This window comes from Podarcis cretensis, assembly GCF_951804945.1.
Source record: "Podarcis cretensis genome assembly, chromosome: 13".
In the NCBI taxonomy this organism is placed as follows: Eukaryota; Metazoa; Chordata; class Lepidosauria; order Squamata; family Lacertidae; genus Podarcis; species Podarcis cretensis.
The window spans coordinates 33,725,681-33,737,185 of NC_137182.1; positions in this window are offsets into that span (position 1 = coordinate 33,725,681).

The following is an 11,505-nucleotide window of genomic DNA, read 5'->3' on the forward strand; positions in this document are numbered from 1 at the left end:
GTTTCGTGGTGCCGCAATGGTGCAAAAACATGGTTAGAAAACACGGATCCTCATGAATCCTCATGATTTTTGCACTAAAAGGTACCCCCCCCTGCCCGTACGGGCCAGTCTTGACAGACTCTGGGGTTGTGCGCCCATCTCACTTAAGAGGCCAGGGGCCAGCGCTGTCCGGAGACACTTCCGGGTCACGTGGCCAGCGTGACATCGCTGCTCTGGCGAGCCAGAGCCGCACACGGAAACGCCGTTTACCTTCCCGCTGGTAAGCGGTCCCTATTTATCTACTTGCACCTGGAGGTGCTTTCGAACTGCTAGGTTGGCAGGCGCTGGGACCGAGCAGCGGGAGTGCACCCCGCCGCAGGGATTCGAACCGCCGACCTTTCGATCGGCAAGCCCTAGGCGCTGAGGCTTTAACCCACAGCGCCACCTGCGTCCCCTGATTTTTGCACTAGATCAGCCCAAACTCACCGTCAAATTACACATCATGTCCAGGGGCACAGCCTGCACCACAAAAATCACGGACCCACGGCTTCCTGGCCATACCGTGGCCCAAAAACGTGGTTTTGAAGCACGGATCTTCATGGATCCTCACGCTTTTTGCATTGGGCCAAGCCAAACTCACTGTCAAATCACATATCATAGCCAGGGGCACAGCCTACACCACAAAAAACTCGGATCCACGCCTGCCTGGCCATACCGTGGCCCAAAAACGTGGTTCCAAAGCACGGATCTTCATGGATCCTCATGATTTTTGCAGAAGACCAGCCCAAAGTCACTATCAGATCGAACATCATGGCCAGGGGCACAGCATCTACCACAAAAATCACAGACCCACGGCTTCCTGGCCATACCGTGGCCCAAAAACATGGTTTTGAAGCACAGATCCTCACGGATCTTAACGCTTTTTGCAGTGGACCACCCCAAACTCACTGTCAAATCACACATCATATCCATGGGCACAGCCTGCATCACAAAAAACTGAGATCCACGGCTTCCTGGCCACTCCATGGCCCAAAAACTTGGTTTTGAATCACGGATCCTCACTGATCCTCACGCTTTTTGCATTGGGCCAACTCAAACTCACTGTCAAATCATATATCATAGCCAGGTTCACAGCCTGCACCACAAAAAACTCGGATCCACACTTGCCTGGCCGTACTGTGGCCCAAAAACTTGGTTCTGAAGCATGGATCCTCATGGATCCTCATGATTTTTGCACTGGATCAGCCCAAAGTCACCATCAGATCAAACATCATGGCCATGGGCACAGCATCCACCACAAAAATCACGGATCCATGGTTTCATGGTGAAACCGTGCCCCCAAAACGTGGTTCCGAACCACGGATCCTCATGGATCTTCACGCTTTTTACATTGGGCCACCCCAAACTCACCATCAAATCACACATCATGGCCAGGGGCACAGCATCCACCACAAAAATCACGGATCCACGGCTTCCTGGCCACTCCATGGCCAAAAAACGTGGTTTTGAAGCACGTATCCTCATGGATCATCACACTTTTTGCATTGGGGAACCCCAAATTCATCCTTTAATCAAATATCTTGTACATAACCACAGATCTGACCACAAACATCATGGATCTACTGCTTCATGGCCCTGGCCAGATGCTACCCTGGATATACTGGCCAATTTTTAGGTGGGTGTGCTGGGATGGAGGAAACGGAGTCGGCTGAATCTCTATCCATTAAAGATGGGTGTGCAATGGCTTGGCCAGAATAATTTCAGTTTGGTTTGCCAGCTCCCAGCTCTTCATGGGTCACAATAGTCACCTGTAGCTGCCATCAGGAGTGCCGGTGTGATCCTGGATGCTTCTGTCTCTATGGAGGCATTGGTCACAAATGTAGCCAAACTGGACTTTTTGAATCTATGTCAGGTTAGGCGATCGGTACTGTACCTGTCCCTTTCCAACCTAGCCATGGTGATCCATACAGTAGTCACCTGCAGACTAGACTACTTTAACTTGCTGTACACCTGAGCCGGGGAGTGCAGGGTATAAATGTGTGTGTGTGTGTGAGAGAGAGAGAGAGAGAGAGAGAAAGAGAGAGAGAGAGAGAGAGATATGCAGGGCTACTCTTGAGACTGCTCCAGAAACTCCAAATGGTCTAAAATGCAGATGCATGAGTTCTTACTTGGACTTTGTGGAGAGCCCACATTCAGTTGGTTGTTCATCAGCTGGATTGGCTCCAGGTGGAGTATCGAATCAGGTTCAATGTTTTGGTGCTAATCTTTAAAGCCCTAAACAGTCTGTGACCTTTCTTATCTGTGGGAATTATCCTCCAATACACCCCCCATGAGTGTGACGCTCATCTAACAGCAACCTACTGGTGGTCCCTGGCCCAAAACATATCCAGCTGGGACTTCCGGAGGCAGCGCGAATGGCAATGGCTGCCCTTTCCTAGCTGGGGAAGGGAAGCTCCGCCGAAAAAGGGTCTCCCGCTGTGGCGAAGCGGGGACCCATTCTGGAAAACCACAGGCAGCAGAAGCCTGTGGTCTTGGGATCCGGCGGGCGCCAGGAGCAGCCCCCAAAACGTTGAAGGAACCCCGTAAGGGGCTCCGGATCGCGGAGGGGGTTGCGGCGCTGTGGATCGTTCCGCAATCGGCGGAGTGAAGCCGCGTTGCTGCTGCCGGTGAGCGCTGACCTTTCTTCCTAAACTACAGATTCGGAAAACAACAACCCGTGAGTAAATGGACTTTACAAAGTTTTGGGACTTAAAGTACTTAAAGTACTTAATTTGGCTGAAAGCGGAGTGACGAAAAATAGGAAGTCCGTCTTCCGCTGTCATTGAATCTCTAAGCAAAGAGCCGGAGGAGTGGAGGCAAAGAGTGAACTTTTAATCTAACTGATCTGGACACCCGTGGAAATTATTTTTAAGCAGAATAAGGACTTTAAGTAACTGATTATATGACTCTTATTTGGACTGTGATACCTTTCTTCTATTTGGATTACAATTTAAGCAAGAAACCCAGGTGCTGGAACTGCCTGAGCAATTGAGCAGTCAGCTTGCAGGGTTGGATACTTTTGAACTTAAACTTTGAAACAATCTGAGGGAGTTTGAACTGGCTACTTTGAAGCATCTTTTGGAATACCAGCAAGCACTGTCTGAAATACTGTGACTTTTTAAATACTAACTCTGCTAAAAGTTACCTTATTGAAGGTTCCCGGACATTAAATGGGATTATATTATTTTTATTGGAATTGTCTTCTTCCCTAAAGACATTTTAAGCTCCCCCTAGAGGATTTGGGATTAATAGCAGTGACATTGTTTTACTTTCCTTTTCCCGGCCTCCTGCTTGACTATTACCATCTGGGCCGTTGCTTTCTCATGGGAACAACTCAGCTTGACCTTGAATTTTAGATAACTCTGGAATGAGTGGCGCAAGAAAAAAGGGACCGAGAACCAGACAAACAACTCTAACCGCAGTCTCCCAGGCACGCAGATCATCTGTGCCTACTGTGCTTACTTTGCCTACTCTGACTTCTGAGAAAGAAGCTGCTTCTCTGCCACGGGCAGAAACTGAGGAATTTCAATCGGAAGAGATGGCCTCAGGAGAAATTAGTTCTACTTTAGAGAAAATTCTTGAAAAACTGGAATCTTTGGATAAAAAAGTTGATCAGCAAACAGCTAAAATTGATCATAATACTGAATGCTTAAATAGACTAACTGGACAAGTTGCACAGAATGTGCAAGCAATTGGAGAACTGAAGGAGACTGCAGGTGAAAATCGGAAATTGGCTGAAGATACCAGCCAAAGATTGGGAAATTTAGAGAAAGAGGTAAGACCACTCAGCAAACAAGTAGGTGAACATCAGACCTATCTTTCTATGATAGAACTACATCAGAGCACTCCTGACATATGGTTGTCAAGCCTCTGCTTAAAGACCTCCAAAGAAGGTCTTTGCTACCTCTTTTCTCTACTTGAAGGAGTCTCAAAGTGGCTAAAAATCTCCTTTCCCTTCCACCCCCACAACAGACACCTTGTGTGGTAGATGGGGCTGAGAGAGTTCAGAGAGAAGTGTGACTGGCCCAAGGTCACCCAGCAGCCTGCATGTGGAGGAGCGGGGAAGTGAACCCAGCTCACCAGATTAGAGTCCACCGCTCTTAACCACTACACCACAGAAACGTATCTCTTAAAACTCTGGAGCAAGCTGTTCAGTTTAGCCTCATAGTGATACTGATTTGCGGAGGGAAGGTTGGTGATGAGCAAGATCTGTTCCCATTTCCCAACACAGAGACCATAGAGCAGTTTCTTTTGGGGGCTGAACCTGCAGAGTGTTTCTCTTCAGAATTTCTGTGGCAGAAATTGGCTAAGTGCCTTTATAAACATTCAGCTTCTCAAATCGAACCCCATCATGAATCTTTCAGGTGTAGGTGTTGGAGGTGGAGGGCAGAGAAGGTGCTAGTCCTTACCTCCCTCCTCCCAGTCCCATGATCCGTTGCCCAATGGGCTGAATTTCAGGGCTTTTTCATGTAAAGGGCAAGCTTGTTCTTTACTTGTTTAGATCTTTAAACTTGGGAACAGATATTTGGCTCCATGACCAAAATGACCAAAAGGGTCAGCTTCTAGAGGACTGGAAAGATCATGATTGTACTTCCCCTACCCTCAGCCCTAACCCCGTTGAGTATTTTTTGTTATGAGACTGAGTGTTTGGGGCTGATGCTGTAGCATTCTTGTCTGGGGGCTTGATGGAAAAACAGAAAAGTGACCCTCACCTAACTCTCCAATGCCCTTCAACAAGAATGCTGTAGGAAATATTGCTAAGCCCAAAGGGAGGCAAGAATTTGCTTCAGCTCACCTTGTTAATGGCAGACCAAAAGCTATGCGTGTGTCATTCTCAACCAGTCTACTTTCAGGACTGATTTTAGAACCCTCTTATATCAGGCCACATGGTCACTGGAGGTGGCCCCATCAGGCAAACATGACTATCCACACAGGGACCATCTATTTTTATTTTTTTCTGATACTGGATTTTAAATTACAGTTACATCTTTTAAAACAGCTGTCAGTATATCACACTGTATTCCACTTGCCTTCCAAAGGAACACGTGGCTCTCCCCACATAGCGGGTTAGGTTGAGACTGCTGATCCAAAGTGATCAGTAATTTTTATGGTAATTACAATCCTGCTTTCCCTTGTACCAGCTTACCTTGACTTCAGTAAGGCCTTTGAAAAGGTCCCCCATGATATTATTGCAAAAAAACTAGTAAAATGTGGGCTAGACAAAGCTACTGTTAGGTGGATTTGTAATTGGTTGACGGGCTGAACACAAAGAGTGCTCATCAGTGGCTCACCTTCATCCTGGGGAAAAAAATGACTATTGGGGTTCCACAAGGTTCTGTCCTGGGCCTGGTGCTATTCAATATTTTTAGAAATGATTTGGATGATGGAATAGAGGGCGTGCTAATCAAATTCGCAAATGACTGCAAACTGGGAGGGGTTGCTAATACACCAGAGGACAGGGTCAGAATTCAAAATGACCTGAATAGCCTAGAGAGCTGGGCCAAAACCAACAATATGGAGTTCAATAGGGAGAAATGTAAGGTACTACACCTGGATAGAAAAAATGAAATGCACAGGTGGGGGACACTTGGCTTGACAACAGTACCTGTGAAAGGGATCTGGGAGTCTTAGTCGACCACAAGCTGAATATGAGTCAACAGTGTGATGTGGCAGCTAAGAACACCAATGCAATTCTGGGCTGCATCAATAGGAGTATAGTGTCTAGATCAAGTGAAGGAATGCTACCACACTATTCTGGTTGGTTGGTCAGACCACACCTGAAATACTGTGTCCAGTTCTGGGCACCACAGTTGAAGAAGGATATTGTCAAGCTGGAGCATGTCCAGAGGAGGGTGACCAAAATGTAAAAGGTCTGGAATCCAAGCCCTATGAGGAGAGACTTAGGGAGCTGGATTTGTTTAATCTAGAGAAGAGAAGATTAAGGAGTGACATGATAGCCATGTTTAAATATTTGAAGGGATGTCATGTTGAAGAGGGAGCAAGCTTGTTTTCTGCTGTTCTAGAGACTAGGATGCAGAATAATTGATTCAAACTATGGGAAAAGAGATTCCACCTGGGCACGGTAATCCAGTCAGGGAAAAAGGGAGGCATACTATGTTTAGGGCACCGTTTCCAGCCCCTTCCCCTTTTTGGGGTGAGCATAGTGGATCCTAAAAAGGGCTGCTCAGTCATGGATACAGCTGCTCAGCTGCTCAACTGCCTCATTCCTTGAGTCAGAACGACTGAATCTGTATCCACCGCCCATGTGTCGGTTCATGACTAGGGGCTTCACATTCCTGCCCCTGTAGCCATTTAGTGATCGCCATGGGGGGACGGTTTGGGGGGGTTGGGTTGGGTTTTTGGAAGATGCCTGTGCGTGAATTTGTTTTAAGTGTGTAGATCAGTGCACGCTGACCAACACACAGCCTTTGCAGTAAGGCTCTGTTCTGATGGCATGAGTAGTCACGACGAACTGGTGGATCCTATCTGCGGCAGCCTTCATCCGCCTTCAGAACCGTTGTAACACACAGCTTGTTATCACCCACCTGTTCTGCCGTTGAGGACTTCTTGGATCATTCTTTGTCTAGCTCCTTCCCTGTTATGTACTAAGCTTGGATCCTAGAACAATAGGCAAGTAGGTTCCTAGAATGCAAGAACTGATTGGCTTGCAGGAAAAGACCAATCAGGCTCCAGGAGGGAAGCAGAATCAGCCAGTCAGACGGGACTCATTGTGTAAATAATGTATATAAAAGCCTGAGGTTTTGGGGGAAATTCAGTCACTGTTTTACAAGCTGCAATAAAGAGCATGAAATCACTACAGGACTCTGAGCATATTTAATTTTCTTTGACCTTACCACCTTGGGTAACCCTGCTGGGAGTACGAGATTCCCAACGGGTCACAAGGGTCATAGGAATGTGCAAGCCCACTCACCATGACAAGTGAGAGAACTGAGATAGATTGCACTGAGCCCTGGTCTCATTAGACAAAGCGTTCCACCAAAAGGCTCTGGCTAAGGCTCTGGCTCTGGTTGAGGACAGCTGGATATGTTTTGGGCCAGGGACCACCAGTAGGTTGCTGTTAGATGAGCGTCACACTCATGGGGGGTGTATTGGAGGATAATTCCCACAGATAAGAAAGGTCACAGACTGTTTAGGGCTTTAAAGATTAGCACCAAAACATTGAACCTGATTCGATACTCCACCTGGAGCCAATCCAGCTGATGAACAACCAACTGAATGTGGGCTCTCCACAAAGTCCAAGTAAGAACTCATGCATCTGCATTTTAGACCATTTGGAGTTTCTGGAGCAGTCTCAAGAGTAGCCCTGCATATCTCTCTCTCTCTCTCTCTCTCTCTCTCTCTCTCTCTCTCACACACACACACACACACACACACACACACATTTATACCCTGCACTCCCCGGCTCAGGTGTACAGCAAGTTAAAGTAGTCTAGTCTGCAGGTGACTACTGTATGGATCACCATGGCTAGGTTGGAAAGGGACAGGTACAGTACCGATCGCCTAACCTGACATAGATTCAAAAAGTCCAGTTTGGCTACATTTGTGACCAATGCCTCCATAGAGACAGAAGCATCCAGGATCACACCGGGACTCCTGATGGCAGCTACAGGTGACTATTGTGACCCATGAAGAGCTGGGAGCTGGCAAACCAAACTGAAATTATTCTGGCCAAGCCATTGCACACCCATCTTTAATGGATAGAGATTCAGCCGACTCCGTTTCCTCCATCCCAGCACACCCACCTAAAAATTGGCCAGTATATCCAGGGTAGCATCTGGCCAGGGCCATGAAGCAGTAGATCCATGATGTTTGTGGTCAGATCTGTGGTTATGTACAAGATATTTGATTAAAGGATGAATTTGGGGTTCCCCAATGCAAAAAGTGTGATGATCCATGAGGATACGTGCTTCAAAACCACGTTTTTTGGCCATGGAGTGGCCAGGAAGCCGTGGATCCGTGATTTTTGTGGTGGATGCTGTGCCCCTGGCCATGATGTTTGATCCGATGGTGACTTTGGGCTGATCTAGTGCAAAAATAATGAGGATACATGAGGATCTGTGCTTCAAAACCACGTTTTTGGGCCACGGTATGGCCAGGCAGGCGTGGATCCGAGTTTTTTGTGGTGTAGGCTGTGCCCCTGGCTATGATATGTGATTTGACAGTGAGTTTGGTTGGCCCAATGCAAAAAGCGTGAGGATCCATGAAGATCCGTGCTTCAAAACCACGTTTTTGGGCCACGGTATGGCCAGGAAGCTGTGGATCCGTGATTTTGTGGTGCAGGCTGTGCCCCTGGACATGATGTGTAATTTGACGGTGAGTTTGGGCTGATCTAGTGCAAAAATCATGAGGATTCATGAGGATCCGTGTTTTTTAACCATGTTTTTGCACCATTGCGGCACCACGAAACAGTGGATGCGTGATTTTTTTGTTTCTGCCTACAGACTAAGATGTGGTCTACAGTATCATGGTGTTTTTATTTTGTTTCAATATAAAAATCATATGAATTCATGCAGATCCGTGCCTCAGATCCATGTTTTTGTGGTGCTGCGGCGCGGCAAATTGTTGGATCCACGTTTTTTATAGTCCATTTTGTAGGCGTGCCTTCTAGGTGTGATTTGACACTGCATTTGTTGGAGTTATTTTTTAAAAAGTGGAGGATCCATGAGGATCCGTGTAGATCCGCCTTTTACCCAGACCCGTTTGGGAGTAAACATATTTTAACGTGTGTTCTCTTTCTATGCTACCTGTAAGGGAAAGTGGGAAACTTTGGAATAAAATTAGAAGTGGCTATTTTAAAGTTCTAAAAGCCTATATTTTCACACTTAACTTTGCTGCATGTTTTGTAATTTTAAATCTCTGCTGGGGCTCTCTCACCAAAGAGTATATGCCCGCATTAATCCCAGCATCCAGGGAATTCTGTTTTAGTCTTTAAGCAAACGAACTAAAATACCAACATTATAAGTCACTGTTTGTTTTATTGCACTGAATTTTATAATATGTTTTGAAATGTTGCTAGCCACCTGGAATCCTAATCTGGGATAAATGTGGAATATAAATATATTAAATTAACAAATAAATAAGTCTCTCACCTGCAGTTGCCTGGAGTCAGCTGAGAGCTGTAGCTTCCAGTAACTTCCACTCATCCCTCTGGCCTGTGGCCCTGGAGTGGAGCCAGAGAAGGGCCAGAACTGTCACCCACGCAGCTGGCAATTTGGAGCGGGAGTCAAAGAGAGAGAGACATGTATTAAGCCCTGCTCCCCCACTGGCTCTGTACACTTGGCAGTTCTTAAAGGAAAATAAAACAATGGTTGAATGCAACATTTCAGTACCTGAACCGTGGTTACAATTTACCACAATCTGGGAACTAAAGCCATGGTTTGACGTGAGTCTGCAGACCATTACTGCTCATTCCAGCATTATTTCCATAGAGGAAATTTTAGTGAGGACAGTTTCTCCAGCCTTCCTGCTTATAAGACGAGAAGCTGGCTTCTACTGCACCCTGGATGCTAGGTGCTAACTCCCTGGGGCCCTGGGTGCCTGAGCACCAACAAAATTCCCCACAAATTTCAGGGCTAGGGCCATGCACACTGCATGGCACCCATGAAACCGGGCACCCACAGTCACAAAGCCAAGCTGACACTCTTGACTGCATCTTATTCTGCATGCCCTGCACAGAAAGGACTTTGCCTGACAGTCAAAACTCTGTGGTTTGATGAGAGTGTATAGAATCTTAAGGGGGCGCGGGTGGCGCGTGGGTTAAACCACAGAGCCTAGGTCAGCGGTTCGAATCCCCGCAGCGGGGTGAGCTCCCGTTGCTCAGTCCCTGCTCCTGCCAACCTAGCAGTTCGAAAGCACCTCAAAGTGCAAGTAGATAAATAGGTACCGCTCCGGGGGAAGGTAAACAGCGTTTCCGTGTGCTGCTCTGGTTTGCCAGAAGCGGCTTAGTCATGCTGGCCACATGACCTGGAAGCTGTACGCTGGCTCCCTCGGCCAATAAAGCGAAATGAGCGCCGCAACCCTTTAACTTTATAGAATCTTAAACTTGGCTTAAGGCACAAAACCATTGTTAGAACTAGGCGATGTGCTAGCACTAACACCCACCCCAACCCAAAGTCGGTGAATAGAAACCAAAGACAGACATTTCCATCTACCAACACAGAATTAGAAATATAATGCCACAGATTGTGCCAGAAACCTTACCTGGGCAGCCTCATTCAGGCCTAGGATGCTGGCCAGGAGGACAAAGGCAAGTGTCCAAGAGCCATTATTAGCATTTCGTATAGGCACCAGGCTCAAAAGTGGTGATTCCTGCTCTGCAAGGGTTAGTAAAAATAAAATGAATTAAGACAGCTCGCAGCCTCCACACTGCATTCAGAACCCATCCATCTAAATTATTAGCTAGCATTTTCTCTCTGGGCCTCCTTTTTTTTTGTTCTTAGCACAGTATCCTATCTGCCATTCTCTTTCCCAGTCGACTATTTCTTGTTCAATCTTTTCAAAGCTCTCAAAAGACAGGCATTGATCAGATTACAGCTCAGCAGTAGGCCCTACACCCTACCTGTCAGGCGATGACTAGTGCTCTGGGCCATTAAAGTTGGGAAGCAATAGTTACTAGTTAAGTTATGCAACTCATTACGACATGGCATGGTGACCATTGCTTTTTAGAAAACACAAAATGAACTACAATTAACGTTAGCTAAAAGGCTGCATAGCTTAATGCATAAAGACAAATTGCCATGTATATGCCCTTGTGTAACTTGGTTTTGCAATACTGTCACTTGTTGCAGTGAGTTCTTCCAAAGTATTAATCCTCCCCTCAATAAAATAGCTTTGAAAAAGGAATCAACAGATCAAAAAGGAACTAGTTAGCTATTTAATTGTGTCAGCTGAATGGAATCTGCCCTGAATAGCTGACACAAGGAAACAAAGGAAAGGGGGGAGTGATTGTAATTTAAACTCTGCTTGCCAGTTTTGCAGAAGTGTCCCTGTTGGGGGGAAAATGCTGGGACTTGGGTCTGATTCAGATGTGCAGTTCAAAAGGGCTTGATGGGCTGGAGAGCTTGCAGGAACGAGTGCAGTTGCAGTGCGTACTATTCTCATTATGTTTCTTTTCCACCAGAAGATAGGATGTGGCACTTTGCACCAGCAGAGGCTTCTCAGCGTCACAGTGTGCACAACAGACTTAAAAGCTGGGTGGTGCTTTCCTCATTTCTCTGGCAGGACAATTTGCATAGGGCTATCATTCTCTGCATCTCTCTCCCTATTTGTCACCTTATTACCACCTGACAGAGTAGCCCTCTTCATCATGTGATGGGATGCTCTTACATTGGGTGAGGCTGTGCCTCACTGGCTTGGACTGATGAAGCCTATATATTAATAGCTGCTTACCCATAGACTTCCATGCATTCAAGACTCCCAGCTGCAGAAGAGCTTCAGTTACATGGGAGACTACACATAAACAGCTGC